Source organism: Pinus tabuliformis, chromosome 6 (genome assembly GCF_031772625.1).
Source record: "Pinus tabuliformis cultivar Carrire ecotype Pingquan chromosome 6, CPIR1, whole genome shotgun sequence".
Taxonomy (NCBI): Eukaryota; Viridiplantae; Streptophyta; class Pinopsida; order Pinales; family Pinaceae; genus Pinus; species Pinus tabuliformis.
The window spans coordinates 2,045,245,528-2,045,266,759 of record NC_142292.1 but is presented as its reverse complement, the minus strand read 5'-3'; positions in this window follow the sequence as shown (position 1 = coordinate 2,045,266,759).

Genomic DNA, 21,232 nt, shown 5'->3' with positions numbered 1-21,232 from the left:
TCAAGGGCATAGGCATTAAGACTGCCCCTGGGTTATTCCATGGCAATTGGGCCATCGCTGAACTACTAACAAAGGAAAGCACAGAAGATGATCCCTGCGGTTGGGAAGATGAGGATATTACGGTCCCAAAGGATTGAGAAGGAGATGTTGAAGTTCCAGTGGACTGGTGGACAATAATCTGATGTGGAGGGGTGGATGGTTGACTTCGCGGTGGAGAGGTTGAGATGGATGATGATGAAAGAGTCTCGCTATTAGACCCTTTAGGTGATTTCCTTGCTCTCTTCCTAGTAGGTAGAGGTAACTCAGTTGGCTCAATACCAAACTTTTCACTCTTTAATCTGGTGAGAAGATGAGCAGGGTTATATTGCGAAGTCACACTGCCTTGAGATTTATCAGATCTTTGAGGTGATATAGAAAATTGTTGAAGTTTATGAATCAAAGATTCAACTTCAGGAGGTTTAGTAGTATATTTCTCTGAAATATCAGGGTTTGTGGCAGCGGTTATTGTTCTTTCGACTTCTTGCTCAAGATTTAAAGATTTTAAGTGCGGTGTGTTATCACTCAGGTTTTCCCAAAAGTTGTAAGAAAGGGAAAGGAGGCCGAGGTAACCACAGACCAATATTTTAGATACAGAATCTAGCCAATTTGTATCCAGAGAGGGCTCTCTCTTTATGATTTAGCTTTATTTTTAAAGGTATTAGGCTAGTTATGAAGTTCAGGGGTTTTGTTTGAGTTTGGGTGGTGAGATTCAATAGAACAGAGAGGTAAGACAGAGTAGTTCAATCCATTAGGCTAATGGAGTCAAAGAAGATGGCTTTGTGGATTTGGTTTCTTAACAGAGGATGGCTTCACAAAGCAAGGTGGTCAAACAGGGAACAAATAAAGACTGGAAACGGATGGAATGGGCTCAAATGGGGTGAAGGGCAGTTGAGAATCCTTCAGCCTATTTAAAGAGGGAAATTGGATGATTACTAATAAGGAGCAATGAAGTATTCTTTAATAAATAATCAACATGAAAGAATTAGGAAACAGGAGCAATTAAGATTTCACTGTTTATCCTAATTCTGAAGAAAACATAGAGAACAATAATGACTTGAAAACAGAGTGCAATCCAGCATATTCTAAAATTAAATATTTCTTTATCATTCATCTTGTGAAACACAGATGATATAATAAACTAAGAAAACTTTAAAACACAAGATATAGAGGACTTATTGATCCAGTGGTTGATTCAAGAAGTCTGTGACAAGTCCTCTGCTTCAATTCTTCATTCAGTAAGCCATGCAACAGTTGATTCCAACAGCTCTTTATTCCAAAAATTCAATATTACAGCAAAGTCTAGGAATCCACACCGAATACTCCATTTGAGGGGGTATTTATGCAGAAAATTATACAACAAATATCTTAGTGAGATAATATCTAGGATGACTAAAAATAGTTTACAAAAAATAGAAACAACTAGCCTTGAAAATAGGGAAAAGATGAACTGATGTTGTGCTGGTCCTATTTTTGTTGAATGTGCTGGAGCTAGGCCCTAGGATTCGGCTTGCAGTTGTCTTCTTCAGTTACTCTATGCTGGCTGTCTATCTTAACTGAAACTCTTTAGCCCTTGATCTGACACACTTTGACCATGTTTACCTATGTTCATCTTTTTTTACCTTCCTGTGGTTGATTTCCCAAAATTCTCCTTTTACCAAGGGTAACCGCGCAGCTCTGGATAAATACCTATTGTAGGTTGTTTTGTGCCTTCCAATTCCTTTCCTTTAGACCTTTCTGTGGCTGGTATGCTAATTTTCTGTGGATATTTCTGAGAAGTCCTGGAAATTGATACATCAATAACTGATTGTTTGAGATAGTTTGAAAGGTGCCTGTGTTTATAGAGGAAAACTGTATATTACAGGTTGAATGGCTGGCTCAGAGTTCATCGTTGTAGCTTTTTTGGTTAGGTGATGTTGGGAAACTGGAGCAGATCATTTTTTGCACGAGAGTGCGATATGCAACAAAATATAGCAAAAATGACATTTTATCCTTTTATTTGACAAAACGAAGGTTTGGCGGGATTTTTGGTTTGATTGGCAGATGATGTAAGCAGTACCAGAGTGATGTCAATGGAATCAGGATGATGTGGCGGAGGGTCGGATGACGTCGACGGATGATGTGAGCAGATGATGTGAGCAGATGATGTCAGTAGATGATGTCAGCTTCAGGCAGTAAGCGGTTTTGCCCGCACCGCTTTTGGGATTGGGTGGTTTTGGGCGGAGGGCGAGTGAGCAGGTGGAATGAGCAACGCGTGGCATTTTTACAGGCGGAAAATTGTCTGTGATCACGAGTTAACGCGTAGTCAAAAGGTGGTCACGATATTGATATAGGCCATTGGATGATCAGGCATAGATCAAATGGCTGACGGGTGTCGGAGATGGCGGGGAGTTAACTGCCGTGGGCCCGGTACGATAAACCACATTTTAATTGTTTTGGGTGCATTTTGATTGGTTTGTGGGTTTGGTTATTAATTAACCCAGGTGGTTAATTAACCCCTTATAGCACGTCGCGGATGGTTTATTAACGAATTTATAATAAACCCGTGAATTTTTGTTAAACAGTGCTATGGTCGTATTCGACCGGGGGCGGGATTAAATAATATTTGGTTTTTTTTTAATATAATAATATAATACGGGGAGGGTAATAAGGCACGAGGTTTATATAATAATAAAAGTAAAAACAATTTGAATTTATGAAATGAAATGAAAAGCGCCAAGTTTAAATGTTAAAAATTTTCACATTCAAATTTAGGCTAAAGTGGGAAAAGGGGTTTATGGGTGAGATTTGTAAATTTTCCTAAGTAAAATAGGGTTTTACTTAGGCAATGTTTATGAAATGAGATGAGTGATTTATAAATGTTATTAAGAACATATCTTAATACTTTGGGGAAATTAGTGAAATCTTTAGGGAAAAGTATGAAGGGGAGTTAGTTATTGAATCTTGTCTTTCTTGAGCTGCATCAATTATAATGTCTTCCGTGTACTTGTGATAGAGATAAGATTAACACATTTAGAGACATAATCTATCACAAGTGTCATTCTGCAACACCAATCTACCTACCCCGCCTACTTGGGCCTAGCATTTTTTCCTTCTTTACTTGGGTGCACTTAGACTGGCAAACCCTTTTCAACTTTCATTTTCTTTTCATGGTAAGCCTACCTAAGTCTGCACTTATTACATCCAAGGGCCCAGATTAAACCGTTGAGCTCTTTTTTATTTACTTTACCTATCTACTTATCTACCAAGATTAAACAGTTTGGTCAGATTTTATTCTCTATCTCTAAAACAGGAAATTCAAATATGAACTAGCCAAGATTAAGTTGTTTGGCCATTCATCAATTGTGGCATAAATTAACAAGCTGCACACAATGCTTATTGCAGAAAATGAAAAAGTAGTGGCATTTTTGACTTGCACACTTTCCTGGTCTATTTTTGTTTGGGGTTCATTTCTTTCACTTTTTTGACCATTTTATTCTTTTTTACCCTTTGATTTTTCTTTTAGGGTATACCCTCTTTACATTTTTTACATTTTTTGAAATTAGTGATAATATGGAAACCTTTGCAACAAGGAAAGGAATGAACATATTATAGAGCTCAACAAGTCGATCATCACCTATTGGTATAGGAGTATATCAGTGGCTCCACTTGGGGATGGCTTTTCCTGGTGGAAAGTCAAGAACAACAGGTCAGATGGCCTTCTGAATAACTTAGAATATGCTCTGAAATCTCCTTTTGCTGGTTGCTTTATTGTATATATGACCGCACACTTGTGAAGCTTAGGGCCTTATCTTTGGGCTTCAACTGCGGCAAGTTACTATCCAATCCAAACTGTGACATTATTAAGGATATAGTATGTACATGTTAGAGTCAGAATACATTTAAAAACTAGATCAAAGTAATGTTTCAAAATTCGACCATTCACTGGTCCTTCTTCTGTTTCTATACCATCCAGGCTCTTCTGAAAGTAAGTATTGTTCCCTTGCAATGCCTAGATGATAAATGGCCCTTTCCACAAGAAGTCAAACTTCCCATGTTTTCCTTTGTCTTCTCTCCTGGAATCCCATCTTAGAACTTTGTCTCCAAGGTAGAAGTCTTCTGCTTTGGTCCTTTTATCAAATATTTTCTTGAGTTTTTCTTGTAACACTTGGGATCTTTGGTGCACTTCCTCTCTAGTCTGCTGCAAATGGATGGTCTGATTTACTCTCCTTTGAATGTCATTTGGTTCCACTTGAGCTTCTTGCAGTAATTTCATTACAGGAACTCCTAAATATGAAGGAAATACAACCTCCATGCCATAAACTAACTCATAAGGGTCAGTTCCAATAGATCTCTTTGTAGTAAGTCTGTCTGCCCATAGTGCATTTGTAAGTTTCTTGTGCCAGTTTTTCTTGTTCTCTTCCAACAATTTCTTAATAATATTAATCAAGCTTTTATTGGAAGATTCAGCTAGACCATTACCTTGAGGTTAATAGGCTGTGGAATGGCCTAAAGTGATATGGTATTTGTTACGAAATTTATCTTTTTCTTGGACTTGAAGGCAGCAACATTATCGGTTATGATCTTTTCAGGACAACCAAATCTAGACAGTATGTTAGTTTCTAAGAATCCTATAATCAATGTATCATTGGCTTGTCTAGAAGGAATGGCTTCTATCCATTTGGTGAAATAGTCTGTGGCAGTGAGGATCCATTTATGTTGGCTAGAAGAGGAAGGATGGATTTCTCCAATGAAATCCAAACCCCATTGTTGAAGGGATTTTCAGTGGAAATTGGTCTCAAAGGTAAGGGTAACAGTTTCCTTTTGCCTTCAAAAATTTTCCATTTGTGGCAAGCAGTGACAAACTTCTTTACATCAGCGAACAAGGTTGGCCAGTAAAATCCAGCCCTTAGGATTTTGTCTGCAGTTGATTTCTAGTAAAGGTGTCCATCGTAGTCCCCTACATGAAATTATTTGAGAACCTTGTTAGCTTCTTCTTTTATTAAACAATTCAATAGAATACCTTCATGATTTTTTCAAAAGAGAGCATTATCTAAAATACAAAATTTTGAAGCTTTCATCTTTAAAAACCTTTTCTTTGTTCTGGATAACCCTGGAGGAGCCTGTAGGTTTAATAATACATGAGTTATATCAGCATACCAAGGTGATTCTAAGAAGGCCTGGTTGATTTGTGGAGTCGCCATCTCCTGTTCATTATCCATTTCATTAATATCCAGGGCTTGAAATTTTGTTTCAGTCATGAGTTTAGCCAATCCTTGTCCTTTTATAAGCTTTGTAGGTTTTATTTCAATATCATACTCCAATATATTAGCTATCCATTTACCTCGTTTGCCTTCAATTCCATCCTGAGTCAGGATGTCTTTGACAACAACATTTGGTACATAAGCTATTACATGGGAGTACAATATATAGACTCTGAAGTCTTTAATAGCTTTCACAAGTGCAAAAGCCTGTTTTTCCATGATTTTGTAATTTAGAGGTGCATCTCTAAGTGCTTTACTGAAAAAGGCTATGGGTTTTTCACATCCTTGATCATCTTTTTGCAGTAAAACAGCTGCTATAGTGTGTTCTGATGCAAATGAAAAAATTATGAAGTCTCTATCGAACTTTGGACTTGTAAGGACTGGTGTTCTAGTCAAAGCCATTTTAATTTCTTCAAATGCTTGTTTGGCTTCTACTGTCCATTTAACCTTTGAATCCTTTTTTAACATATTGTTCAACAATCTACTTAATTTAGCTAAATTAGATATGAATCTTCTTAAAAGGTTAATCTTTCCTAGGAAAGCTTGAAGTTCTTTGACATTTCTGGGGTGGGTTATTTGCAGAATAGCTTCTATTCTAGCAGGATTAATTCTAATGCCATCTTTGGAGATGATATGGCCTAACAATTTGCCTTCTTTTAGACCAAATAAAGAATTTTTAGGATTTAATGAAATACCATACTTTCTGCATTTTAAAAACACTTGTCTCAAATGATCTAAATGTTGTTGATCTGATTTAGAAAATATAGTCAGGTCATCTAGATAAATAACCAGAAAATCATGAATTTCTTTTGCAAAAGCTATGTCCATTGCTCGTTGAAAGGTTGCCCCTGCATTCTTAAGTCCGAATGGAATTTTAAAATATTTGAATGTACCCCATGGTGTTGTAAATGCAATCTTTTCTTGGTCATCAGGATGAACCAGAATTTGATTATAACCTGAAAACCCATACAAAAGCGAAATCCTAGAAGCACCTACTACCCTTTGTAAAATATGATCCATCTTAGGTAAAGGGTAATTGTCTTTCAAAGAAACTTTGTTTACATTTCTTAAGTCAACACATAATCTGATTTCTCCTGTTTTCTTCCTTGTAGCCACTAAATTAGACACCCACTCTGAAAATTTGATTGGAGCAATTATCCCTGCATCATGCATTCATTTGATTTCTTTTTCAATTGAAAGAAGAAGTACAGGGTTAATTCTTTTGAGCTTTTGTTTGAAGGGTTTTTGATTTTCCTTGAGGGGTATTGTATGTTGAATTACAAAGGTGTCATAAGATTTCAGGTCTTCATGGCTCTAGGCAAAAACATCCCGGAATTATTTGATTAGTTCAACATACTTAAGTTTTTGATCAGGGGGCAAAGATTTGGATAACTTTACCATTTTTGGGTTTTCTTCGGTTCCTATGTTATAGTCTTCAATGTCTGCTTTTAGAGGTTCCATCTTGGGTTTCTTTGGAATATCATTGAAATTAAAGAGATCTTCCAAGGAGTTAATGCTTTGGGCAAATGATTGTCTTTCAAATTGATAATTTCAGATTCTCCTTCAATAATCTCATCAATGTCTATTTCTTTAAGATCCTATATTTCCTTTTTGGTAAATTTCATTGGATGGAGCATTTGAGTTGCATTTTCTGCTGAAATGTCTGTTTCTATCTGATTTGTTTGATCAAACTCGCTAACTGTATCTACATCTATGTTAGTGCTAGAAACTTCTTCTTCTAGGGTTAAAAAATTGTTGATCTGATTATCACTGTCAAACACTTGCCAGTTCTTTACATTATCAGGTATGGCTGGCCTGTGTCTAATCTCAGCTGTGAATTGATGATTTGGTTCAAATGGTAATTTACAGGTGCTGGCAAACATTGCCAGGCTATGAGCTTGCAAGTTATGTTTTCTCGGGATTTTGGTAAGTTGAGTTTCTAGAAATGTATTGAGGATCTCTATAGTTGTTCCTTTGTACTCTCTTAATCTGGGATCATTTGTTAAGAACTTCCCTTTATCTGTCGAATGATTAAATCAGAATCTCCTAGGACTGACACTCGAGTTGCTCCCAATTTCTTGACCAGTTTAAGACCTGGAAATAGAGCTCCATATTCAGCCATATTATTAGTGCACCTAAAGTTTAATCTGTAGGCATGGCCTTCAGCATGATTGTTTTCAAGATTGTGCACCCAGACTCCTGCTCCTGCTCCTAATTTGTTCACAGAACCATCAAATTCTAAGTACCAAAGGATTTCATGTTCATAATTAGTATCCGGAGTTTTAGGGATCTGTTTAATAGGGAGATCTACTTTTTTAGTTTCTTCTGGTTTATCTGGCGTTTCATGGTTTTCAGAAATTTCTTGGATTCGGACACTAGACTTTTCATTTGCAATTTTTTCTGTTTCATCTGCTAAAATTTTTATTTCATGTGGGGGATCAATTTCAGCATTGTAAAGGATAAAAGAATCCATATCTGAATGTACTGAGTAGATAGGGAAATTTTGAGGTTTCTCTTGACTACTTACTACATACTTCATTAAGGTTTCTCTGTATAGTCTCTTGGGTTGACCAAACACTGAAATAGTAGCGTAAGACATGTCTAACTGTAGAGATCCTTGAAGCTTTGCACCCCAAGATCTAGACAATAACATGCCATACTTTGGTGGAATATCAGCTACTACTATGTCCATTAGGATGGTTTTGGCAGGATATTAGACTAGTGATACACATAAGTGTTTGATTAAACCTAAACATCTGACCTGACTTGAATCAAAAGAGAAAAGGTCCTTATATGGCCTGGTGATGTCAAGGTCTAGTCTCTCCATTACAAATTTAGGCATTAAGTTATGAGAAGCACCAGAATCAAACATGGCATTATGAAGTATTTTATCATGTATGTTTAAACTTACATAGAAAGGAGGAACTTCTCCCTCTACTGTTTTTCCATTTACTCCAGGGCCAAATATCAATTCAGGATGGTCATCAAAAACATTTATTGAATCTTCGTTCACAGAAATTTTGAGTGATCTGCTGATTTGACTTCTGTAGACATCATGTTTAGCTAATTCTGATAATGGAACAACTATCTTTAGTTTGTCTACTTCTGTCTCAAGATTAAAAGGTTTTTCAGTTTGAGTTCTTGTATTTCGGACAGCTGGATTTTCTGTGTTTCTCTCCTCTTCAGGAGTGGGTTTATGGACTGAAGTTGTTTCCAAATCAAGTTCTAGAGGCTCTTCTACATTTCCTTTAGAAGAAATAGAAGTGGAAGGTTGTCTGTTAGGTGGTTGATTATCTGATACATCTTCAACAATTGGGTTATTAGGGTTAGGATCGGTTCTAGAAAGAATATGTACAGGGGGCACTGATATTACCTTTGTTTTATTGGTTTCAGGGACATCTATTCGTATGCTCCTCAGATTGTATTGTTTGTGGACTTCATAAATGGCTGTATCATATCCCTCCCTAAAGTCAAATGATTCACCTGACTGAGTTTGGAATTGTTTAATAATGTGAGCTTCCTGATCCTCTTGGGTCAAGAAAAATTGTTGTTCATTGTTGAGTCCCATCAGATTAATTTGAGTGTCTTCTGTTGGTTCACCAAAATTTGAGGCTTCAGCATAATTTTCTTGAAATGGGGGCCTAATATTTTGGTCAGGCCCTATCTTTCCAGTGTTAGGATTTTGGTTCTTCCTGAAATTTGGATTTCTCCCAATATTGCCTGGTTGACCATCCTAGGGGGATTTTCTCTCGATTTTTTCTACTCTATCTCTAAGTCTATCCATTCCTTTAATAATAGCATCTAATTTCTGTTCAAAGGCAGAAGGTTCTTCTTTGAAAGGTGTCCTCCTTTCGGCTCTGGCTCTAGATCGTTTAGATATCAGGTTGGCCTCAATACTGACAGTTATACTTTGCATCTCTTCTAAGTTTCGAGGAGCTCTTTCTCTAAGTTGGTATACCATATCAGAATCAAATGCATCAGGGAATTTGATCAAGGCCAAATCTGGAGGAGGTCTGAGATTTTGAGGAATAGCATTGTAGACATTATTGAATCTGGTACAGTAATCTTGGACAGTTTCTTGTGTGCCTCTTCTTAGGTTTTCATATTATGATAAAATGTGGAGAGGATCTTTCTTTGCTTCCCATATGTTCAATAAGGTATGATAAAGAGATTGTGGGTCATTGACAATGTTTGCAAGGATGGCTCTAAAGCATGTTCTAATATCTTCAGTCAAACTTTGAACAAATACTTTCATTCTAACATCATCAGCATCAACCTCATATATTTCAAAATAGTCGGTCATTTTCTTGGTATGTTGTTGAGCTGTGTAAGTGCCAGTACCTTCAAAAGAAGTGATTTTACTTTGATAGTCTTGGGGCATAGCCCCTGGATTGGCAGGTAAGTGCAAGGGAGTATATCAGTTTTCCATGGTTGTAGAAATAGATGTGACAACTGGAGGAGTAGGGATAACAATGGGAATGTGTGCTATAGATGGAAGAGTGAAAAGGGTAGTTTGAGGTGCTGATGATGAACTTGGAGAAGCTGTAGTAATCACAGAAAGGTTTGGTGTTCTTTTAGAGGTAAGCTTAGATTGAATGGTGTTCTGCAAATGTCTGTCAAGGTGTGAAGTAACAACTTCAATCTGCAAATTTTCAATGAATATTGGATCTTGAACTGTGTGGGTTAACCCAGATTATGAAAAGGTCACAAATAAAGAGTTTTCAAAATGCTCATCAAAAGGTTCGTTCTCAGGGTAGATCCACTTCACAGGACAGGGCCTTGATTTGTATAGAGGCCGAGAACTAGCATAATTTTCTTGGCTCTCTTGTCTTCTAAGAATCCTAGGAATCAGATTAGGGTTTTCAAACACAGGTGGGGGATTTGGGTCCAGATTCGATCTGGTGTAATGAATACTTTCTGAAGCCAGGTTTCTAGATGTGTTTTTGGTTTTTTCTTGAAATAGATTTGACAATACAACTTTAATAGTGTCTTTAAGAGGTTTTAGATGTGGGAGTTTTGAACTTTCTTAAAGACTTATTTGAAAAGAGGATCTGATCAAGTACTTGAAACCAACTGTCCAATCTATAAGCTAGACTAGAGATAGACTGAAGTAGCATTCATTTACTTCTGCAATTGCAAAGCAAAAGCATTTCAAAGGCTACCTGGCTAACTTCAGGCTCTGTCTGTAGCTTATACAAAAAACAGTAGTAACAAACAAATTATTCAGGTCCCCAGTGGAGTCGACATTGATGTTATCACTAAGGTTTTCCCAAAAGTTGTAAGAAAGGGAAAGGAGGCTGAGGTAACCACAGACCAATATTTTAGATACAGAATCTAGCTAATATGTATCCAGAGAGGGCTCTCTCTTTATGATTTAGCTTTATTTTTAAAGGTATTAGGCTAGTTATAAAGTTCAGGGGTTTTGTTTGAGTTTGGGTGGTGAGATTCAATAGAACGGAGAGGTAAGACAGAGTAGTTCAGTCCATTGGGATAATGGAGTCAAAGAAGATGGATTTCTGGATTTGGTTTCTTAACATAGGATGGCTTCACAGAGCAAGGTGGTCAAACAGGGAACAAATAAAGACTGGAAACAGATGGAATGGGCTCAAATGGGGTGAAGGGCAGTTGAGAATCCTTCAGCCTATTTAAAAAGGGAAATTGGATGATTACTGATAAGGAGCAGTGAACTATTCTTTAACAAATAATCAACATGAAAGAATTAGGAAACAGGAGCAATTAAGATTTCACTGTTTATCCTAATTCTGAAGAAAAGATAGAGAACAATAATGACTTGAAAACAGAGTGCAATCTAGCATATTCTAAAATTAAATCTTTCTTTATCATTCAGATTGTGAAACACAGATGATATAATAAATTAAGAAAACTTTAAAACACAAGATATAGAGGACTTATTGATCTAGTGGTTGATTCAAGAAGTCTGTGACAAGTCCTCTGCTTCATTTATTCATCCAGTAAGCCATGCAACAGTTGATTCCAATAGCTCTTTATTCCAAAAATTCAATATTACAGCAAAGTCTAGGAATCCACACCGAATACTCCATTTGAGGGGTATTTATGCAGAAAATTATACAACAAATATCTCAATGAGATAATATCTAGGATGACTAAAAATAGTTTACAAAAAATAGAAACAGCTAGCCTTGAAAATAGGGAAAAGATGAACTGATGTTATGCTGGTCCTATTTTTGTTGAATGTGCTGGAGGCAGGCCCTAGGATTCGACTTGTAGTTGTCTTCTTCAGTTACTCTATGTTGGTTTCCTGTCTTAACTGATACTCTTTAACTCTTGATTTGATACACTTTGACCATGTTTACCTTTGTTCATCTTTGTTTACCTTCCTGTGGTTGATTTCCCAAAATTCTCCTTTTACCAAGGGTAACCACACAGCTTTGGATAAATACCTATTGTAGGTTGTTCTGCGCCTTCCAATTCCTTTCCTTTAGACCTTTCTGTGGCTGGTATGCTAATTTCCTGCGGAGATTGCTGAGAAGTCCTGGCAATTGATGCACCAATAACTGATTGTTTGAGATAGTTTGAAAGGTGCCTGTGTTTACAGAGGAAAACTGTATACTGTAGGTTGAATGGCCAGCTCAGAGTTCATTGTTGTAGCTTTTCTGGTCAGGTGGCATCGAGAAACTGGAGCAGATCATTTTTTGCACGAGAGCATGATATTTAGCAAAATATAGCAAAAATGACATTTTATCCTTTTATTTGACAAAACGAAGGTTTGGCTGGATTTTTTGATTTGATTGGGTGGATGACATAAGCAGTACCTGAGTGACATCAGTGGAATCAGGATGATGTGGCAGATGACGTGGTAGAGGGTTGGATGACGTCGGTGGATGACGTCATTGGATGACATGAGCGGATGACGTCAGCGGAAGGCGGTAAGCAGTTTTTCCCGCATCGCTTTTGGGGCTAGGTGGTTTTGGGCGGAGGGCGAGCGAGCAGGTGGAATGAGTGACACATGGCATTTGTACGGGCGGAAAACCGCCGGCGATCACGAGTTAACGTGCGGTCAAAAGGTGGTCGCGATATTGATATAGGCCGTTGGATGATCAGGCATAGATCGGACGACTGACGGGTGTCGGAGATGGCGGGGAGTTAACTGCCGCGGGCCCGGTACGATAAACCACATTTTAATTGTTTCGGGCGCATTTTGATTGGTTCGCGGGTTTGGTTATTAATTAACCCAGGTGGTTAATTAACCCCTTATAGTACGTCAGGGATGGTTTATTAATGAATTTATAATAAATCCGTTAATTTCTGTTAAACAGTGCTATGGTCGTATTCGACTGGGGGCGGGATTAAATAATATTTGGGGTTTTTTTTTAATATAATAATATAATATGGGGAGGATAATAAGGCGCGAGGTTTATATAATAATAAAAGTTAAAAATTAATATGAATTTATGAAATGAAATGAAAAGCGCCAAATTTAAATGTTAAAAATTTTCACATTCAAACTTAGGCTAAAGTGGGAAAAGGGGTTTATGAGTGAGATTTGTAAATTTTCCTAAGTAAAATAGGGTTTTACTTAGGCAATGTTTATGAAATGAGATGAGTGATTTATGAATGTTATTAAGAACAGATCTTAATACTTTGGGAAAATTAGTGAAATCTTTAGGGAAAAGTATGAAGGGGAGTTAGTTATTGAATCTTGTCTTGCTTGAGCTGCATCAATTATAATGTCTGCCTTGTACTTGTGATAGAGATAAGATTAACACATTTAGAGACATAATCTAGCACGAGTGTCATTCTGCAACACCAATCTACCTACCCTGCCTACTTGGGCCTAGCATTTTTTCCTTCTTTACTTGGGTGCACTTAGACTGGAAAACCCTTTTCAACTTTCCTTTTCTTTTCATGGTAAGCCTACCTAAGTCTGCACTTATTACATCCAAGGGCTCAGATTAAACTATTGAGCTCCTTTTTATTTACTCTACCTATCTACTTATCTGCCAAGATTAAACAGTTTGGTCAGATTTTATTCTCTATCTCTAAAACAGGAAATTCAAATATGAACTAGCCAAGATTAAGTTGTTTGGCCATTCATCAATTGTGGCATAAATTAACAAGCTGCACACAATGCTTATTACAGAAAATGAAAAAGTAGTGGCATTTTGGACTTGCACACTTTCCTGGTCTATTTTTGTTTGGGGTTCATTTCTTTCACTTTTTTGACCATTTTATTCTTTTTTACCCTTTGATTTTTCTTTTAGGGTATACCCTCTTTACATTTTTTACATTTTTTGAAATTTTTGATAATATGGAAACTTTTGCAACAAGGAAAGGAATGAACACATTACAGAGCTCAACAAGTCGATCATGAAATATGACATCTATTGGTATAGGAGTATAACACAATGGAGAAGTCGGGGGAGATGGTGAGGGTGATTTACTCTCAGAATGGTATTTAGATTTAGACTTACTTGCCATTCATAGTTCGGGGCCCTCCTTCTAGCGCCAAATATGTTGAAGCCCCGAAAATCAGGTCTACAACAAGGGCGATACCCACCCAGTCTAGACCTTGGTTAGCAGCTCCTTTTCCGTTTGGTATAGTGGGTCCGACTGGGGATATGGGATCAGTTTCCCAATATATGTGTGTGTGTTGAGAATTGATATTTCCTTTCTAATAGTTCCTAAGTAAAATGATTTTATTTTAAATCTAATCTAACAACGTGAAATTGTATTCTAATAAATAGAAATATCTAATTCTAAACTAACCCGGGATGTAATCTTTCCATTATGCGATCTAAAATGATTTCAAATAACAGTTGGTAATAAATATCATTCAACTACAATGAGAAAAGAATTCAATAAAGATAAACCATTTCGTATTAAAAGTTAGATGAAGCAATTGTGAAAAACATATCGCATAATAAGCTACTCATATATTAAGCATAAATAAACAGCTATCACCGTACAAAAGTGCCAAATGATAATTCAAGCATTTAAGCATTCATACATAAATAACCGAACATGAATATCACCTTAACACATAAGTAGAAATAGTTACGAGATAAAAGTACCATTTATAACTAGTTCTACTCATGAGCTTTAAGCAATAATGATCTATCTCTTCTTAATCCAACATCCACTAAGAGTACAAAAGAGCAACATCATTAGTAGATATTAAACATAGATATCAATAAATCTTGTTCCATTCATTCATCAAAACCTCCTCAGAGGGTGCAAAAGTGCATGTTCTGAGGACAAGTTTTGATAAATTTCTGGACCCTTCTCTAAATGCATGAGAAGGGTTTAAATACTACTAACTAAATCCAAAAATAGTTTATTACAAAAATGTAGGATACAATTTAAATGACCTTCCTCATTTTAGGCAAAAATAAAGCAAAACTAAAACTAAAACTGAATCTAAAACTAAAACTAATAACTAACTATCTATGTATCTGTTCCTTTTATTCGCAGGCATTCAACATTTTCTTGAGGAGAGTTGGCTGGTCGACTTCCGACTTTAGCTGTCCTGCGAAAACGGAATCGGTAAGAGCTGGTGCCATCTTCTCGGTAGAATTGATGATACATTTGAGAGTCATGCACTGGCTGTGTGGTTTTACCAAGTACGCCCAGTAAGAATCCCAATTCAACTTGGTTAACCTTTTGATTGACTCTGCCCTTTCTTGAGCCTTCTGTCTCCAGTTTGTCTGTAGATGCTGTACATTTGGTAGATATCCTGGAGTGGTCTCTGAGATCAGATTTGCCCTGTGTAAATTTTCATTGATGCAGTCAATGGAGAAAATCGCATTTGGGCCGAATGCATAACTTCTTTAAGTGTACTTTTATGTTGGAACATATCATTAAAAAGATCATCTTCTTTAGAAAACACCTTTATTTTGACTACAATAGTGAAATTCTTAACAATATCAGAAGGGACGAACAGTCTTACTGGAAATTTGAACAATCATAGACATAACATGTTGTTTACTTCTTTGAATGCATGGCCTACATCAAATAGTGAAAAGGCCCCACAGGCCACAGGAAATTGTGGCCAAATGGCCTTCTTCTTGTCTTTCAAATCTTTACTCATACCTCCTTCTCTACAGGTCTGATAAGCAATCTCTCGTGCCAGTAGTTTATCAGGAACATATAAAGGTAAGACATGAGGGGAAGCGAGACTTCCAAATAAACTGACATATGTGAAAAGTTCTTCTCTGAACCATCTCGCGACAGGGAGCATATCGACCTCTGCTTCGGGAGAAAATCTTGGAGGGTCTTTATCATACAACATTTTGTATAGAGGTAACATGATTCCATGATAAATCTTGTAGAAATACGAAGTGAACTTGGAATCCCATAATTATTTATGATAAATATGAATGGGTAAGGTATCTTGAGTAGTCCATTTCCAACCTATTAGAGGAAACTTGGAAATATAACAGATTTCATCCATCACATATGCAGATAAGTAGAAAGGGGGATAAATTCTCTAAGAAATAGTTCTTTTAGACCAGTAATTCAAAATGGCTGTGGCTAAATTGTCAAACAAGATCTTAGCCCAATCCACAATAGAGAATTAGTGGCAGCATCTAATAATGGTAGCCATTCAAATGAAAATTTGTTAACATCTGGCTTTCCAAAAGGTCTACAGAGCATAGTAGTAGCAAAGAAATATGGGGAGGTGAGAGAACCAATACTATACATACCGTGCTTATCCTTTTTTAGTGGTTCATCCCTTCTTGACCAGTCCTTGGTGCATTCTGCTAAATCTTCATTTTCTTTAGCGAACTTCTCCATGAACTGTTTGTTATAAGTCGCCTGTGGCTCTGGTAGATGATACATGAGCCTTAAATCTTGTGGAGTGAACGAGCCAATGAGTCCTTGACCCTGAGTCTTGAATTGTCTGTTTGTGATATCGGCATTATCTAGTATCCATTTAACCATGTCCGTGTATGGAAGAATTTTGGGCCTCGTCTCTATCCTGTGTAAGAATGAACATGCTAGACCTGTAATAGACGCCTCAGAGGACCCATGTGAGCCTGAAGTAGCCGTAACCTCCATTACCTTGGGATCTTCTTCCTCAAGTAGACTGTACATGCCTTCCCAAGTAGTGATACCGACATCTTTGTTACAGCTGGTGTCTGTGTACAAGGGCGTCATTTCTTTATCTTCAGAACTCGGAGTTTTACCCTTCTTTCCCATAATATCCTAAACTCTTCTATGTATACTTCTCTGATCTTTGCTCCTGTAGTTTACAAATGAGGTGAGAATAATGATAAGAAGAAGGTGATGGAAAAGCTTTAAATGCGGAAAACATATAAAATATACCACCTTACGTGAAATGGCTCTTCGATCAAATCAAAACCATATTTCATTAATGATTTCCAACTAACTCATTGATTAACATTAACGTGCATAACTGGGCCTCGGTTTATGGAAAAAGGCTTTCTCAAACAACGAGCCCTGCAGATCTGCGATAAGGCGATTTTGCGATTTGCTTCGCAATATCGCAGATCGCAGTATCGCAGATTGCAATATTGCAAATCCATTGCATGTGGTAATAATCTGTTACAATGTGTTTTCTACAAAATGTGATTTGTGAGATTCGCCATCACATATCGGTGGTTTAAGGCATTTCAGCGTAAGTGATGTTTGAGGCATGCAATGCGATGAGGGTCTTTTGATGCGTGATTTTGCTTCATGATTTCGAACTTTTAGAATTCCGCTTGTAAGAAGGCATCCATTACTCTTTTTGTGATGCGACGCACTTTAAGGAGTGATTTTATTCTAACTTATCATAAAACTTAAGTCTTTTTAGATTTTTCGAGGGTATTCTCCTAAGTTTATGATAGTAAGTTTTATTGAAAAAGGAAATACAAGCTTTAATCGATTTTTTAAATTTTTGAATAAGGGTCCCCACTTATTTAGTATTAGTGATAAAACTAAATAAGAAGGGGGGTTTTTTTTGGCCACAACAGGACACTAGATTGAAGAAAAGCACAACATTTCATCCACAAACAAATGGTCAAATAGAGGTGGTCAGCGAGACAGTGATCCAGTTGCTCAGAGGCTATTGCAACAAGCATCCCAAGCTTTGGGATGAACATTTGTGTTATATGCAACATGCTTACAACCGTTCCAAGCACTCTTCTACTCAGAGATCTCCTTTTGAGACTTGTTTTGGTTTTATACCAAAATCTTCCTTGTATTTTGTCTTTAGTAAAGACATAGCAGTTGATGGACATAGTGATGTGGACAAAGCAACCAAGTTCATTGAACAGATCCATGAAATTCACCAGGTAGTGCAGGAACAACTGAAAAGAAGCCAGGCCAAGTACAAGGTAAGGCATGACAAGCATCGAATTGAGGATAGCTTCCAAGTTGGTGATCAAGTCTGGCTGTACATCAACAAAGACAGAATGCAAGGTGAAGGTAAGAAGCTGAAACCAATAAGGTATGGGCCTTTCAAGATACTTGAGAAAATTGGTGAAAATGCTTTTCGCCTTGATTTTCCAGCTTATATGCATATCTATTCAGTCGTTAATGCAGAGGACTTGAGACTATATGAACCTTCATTGATTGAATATCTCGAAGAGCAAAGTTAGTTGCCTTCTATTGATGATCTATTGCCTGAATATCTCAATGAGTTGCAGGAAGACACAGTTCTGGACAGGAAGGTGAGAAACACATGCAGAGGGGATGTTGAGTACTTGAGAATTGGACTCAAAGGTTCAAAACCAAGCAGTGCACGATGGATAGAGATTGGACAAGTGAGGAAGATGTATCCTCACTTGATCGATGTTTAAAAACCATCTTTTGGTGGTACAAAAGCTTTTTCAATGGGAAGGCGTGATCCAAAATGGATCCTAAAACCCTCTAAGTCTTCATATATTTAAAAACTATCGCAAGGGGAAAACATTAGAAAATAGCGAAAAACACTATCGAAAAGGAAAAACAAGAAAAAATGGCGAAAACAGAGTTAAATGGAGGCTTGAGCAACATCACACAGGATCCATCGGATCTGACCAATAAATGGTCCAAATCCGATCAACATATCGCAATCGAAGGTGGCAAGCAGAGGCTATTGGAGGCTACTATATGAAAGTTGCGACAGTGATCAACACGAGTCAACAAGGACCATCAATCAAGTGCACAGATCGATGGCCAAGGTTAACTCACAATATCGCATCGACAAAATACAAGGGAGTGCTTACCAAAGGCTTGGGGACTATGTGATATGTGATTGTGATATATCGCATTGGAGTGATACAAAGGAACGGGGCCGATACATATGCGACTTGCGATAAAGCTGGACCCGACAGGTTTTATGGGTGTTGTTGGCTTATAGGGGCCTGACCCAGGTTTAGAAGAGTTATATAGCCAAACAAATACTGTAGCTACCGACCCTTTCGGCAATAGCCCGTGGAGCGCGGACTGAGTTCTCACTCGAGGTAGTAGGGGAGGGTGTTGGAACTAGGTTTCTGCACCCTTGGGATGTCGTGATGTGGTCTGGAGGAGTTGTGCGCCATTCTATGGCCTCGCACTACTCTTCTTTCGCGTACATCCAGAGTAAGGAAATTCCTTAATACTTAATATTAATGAGCTGTTATAGATCAGATCTACTTTTTACGGTCTTTAAGAAAACATTTAATAGAGATAACCAGTTCTCACACCCAGAAAAGTTATAGATTTTCATAGACTCATAACATAAGCATAAGCACACAGATTAAACAGATATATCAACCATAAATTAACCAGATCCATAATATTTCAAATTCAACACTGTATTTTAGAACCAACTTATCTTTATTCAACTCTTTCGCTAATACATCCAGATCCGCCCTGCGCACTCAGCTGCCGGGGTCCGCGCACACAGCTGCGGACTCTACTAGGCCTCTACGCACACAACTGCAGAGCCTCTATCTACCCAACAACACCCTTGACTCGAACTTACAGACACAGAATATATTATCTTCACAAACCCATAGCACTAAGATTCATTCAAACCTAAGAAAAACTATTTTCTACCCTTAGAGCCTCGCTCTATTTATACATTCCCATGGTCCGCGGACCATGGGAAAGCCAACTTACTTCCTATTATTCTATACTATTTCTTGGGCGGACAACCCTTTGACTCGACCTATTCCATTTCGCGCTCCATATATTTAAGAGTTTTACAAAATTTTCATCCTAACTTATAGGCTCTAAGCCCCAAAACTGTTACGTGGGACCTCTGCTACCTAACAGGCCCCCAACACAATCATCATGACTCGTCCCAAGTCACTCGTCGGTACGGTGAGACGCGCTGCCTAAGCTTCACGGTTCACCTCCCTAGGAGTGATGCCTTCTTTGTCTCCTGCAACACTTCTTCCAGCTCTTGCTTCGTTGTTTCTACCAATTCTCGCAATCGATAATGCTCCTTCTACTCTGCTCGGTTAACACAGAACACCCCCTCATAGGATTTTAGCTCTAGCTGGGGTGCCGCATACAGGACCTCCTCATACCAACGCAGCCAATTTCCAATTTCGTATCTTCTCTTTGCACTGTCTGCTGCAGCTTGTGTTGCAATTTTGCAAGACCATTGCTTCTATCCACGAGATCCCAATCTTCAAGATACATCAGAGATGACTTGTTAACTGCAATTCCACCATTTGTCTCCGTATTTATAGCCTTTTCCTTATCCTTTATGGTTCTTCGACCAGCCCATGGGTGAGGCCACGATATCCGGACCAGTTATGCTTCGTGTCTACAAATTTCTGGCACATCCCCTCCCGTCAATTCTGAACTCTGCGTGGTGACCACAGCTGTCAACACTGTATTCTTCAAAAAGCCCTGCATCATTGGCCATATCACAACCCTTGGGCTTACTCCTTGAGCGTAGATAATGAAGAGTCCCATAGCGGCGTGAAAGCACAATAGCTTACGGTTCCCAGAAGCGCAGCTCGTTCGGTGGAGGCCCCCCTGTGATTTATAAGTGTTTTGAAATTCAAATTCGTTGGCTCCCGCCTTTTCTAGTGCCCTCATGTTAAGCCCGCAGTAGATTGTTCCAGATCTGGCTTGAACCCCGTCTCTTAATTTCCCGCCGCCCGGTCCCTTTTGCCATAACTCAGACATCTTGTCATGAATAGTGACAACAATGGTTACCTCTTTGCTTGTCAACGCAGCAACACATCCCTTTCTGCGCAACTACAACCCTTGTGATAGACCACATCTATGTGCACCCCGGTGGTCGCGCAACTTCCCCCAGACTGCTTTATCATCCTGCGCTCTCTTTCAACTGGCTAGAGCGGTGATACTGTCCTTCGGTCGGTTAGTCAGGCAATCAACCCACCCATGTAGAGCTTCAGGCGACTGCCATTTACTCTTCCCAGGAAGGGGTCTCCATTGAGCTTGGCAAGCTGAACTGCACCTCCATCTGTAACTTCTTTGACTACATAGGGACCCAACCAATGCACTCAGAGCTTGCAAGGGAATTTCTCGAACTTGCTATCATATAGTAATAGTAGATCATTCTCGTTGAAAGTGCGCACCTTGATATGGTGATCATGCCACACTTGTGTTGTTTCTGTACTAGCTGATGGAATTCGGCCAAAAATGTTCCTCCTCAAGTTCCTCTAGTTGCGTGAGCCATTCCTCCAAAGCCCCGCGGTCTGCCATGCCTATTATTGCCATGATTCACAAACTAGGTATGATGTATTCCATGGGCATGACGGCTTCCTTGCCTTAGACTAACCAGAAAGGTGTCTGGCCCATCAACTTCTTGCACGTGGTTCAGTAGGCCCATAACACAACAGGGATGCGCAAGTCCCAATTGTTTCGCTGCGCATTACAGACCTTAGTCAACGCAATATCCAAAATTTTGTTGAACGCTTCGACGGTCCCATTCACTTGTGGATGGTATGGCATGCTCTATTGATGATAGATATGGAATTCCTCAGTAAGCGTGCTGATCTTTTCATTCAGAAGTGTGTTAC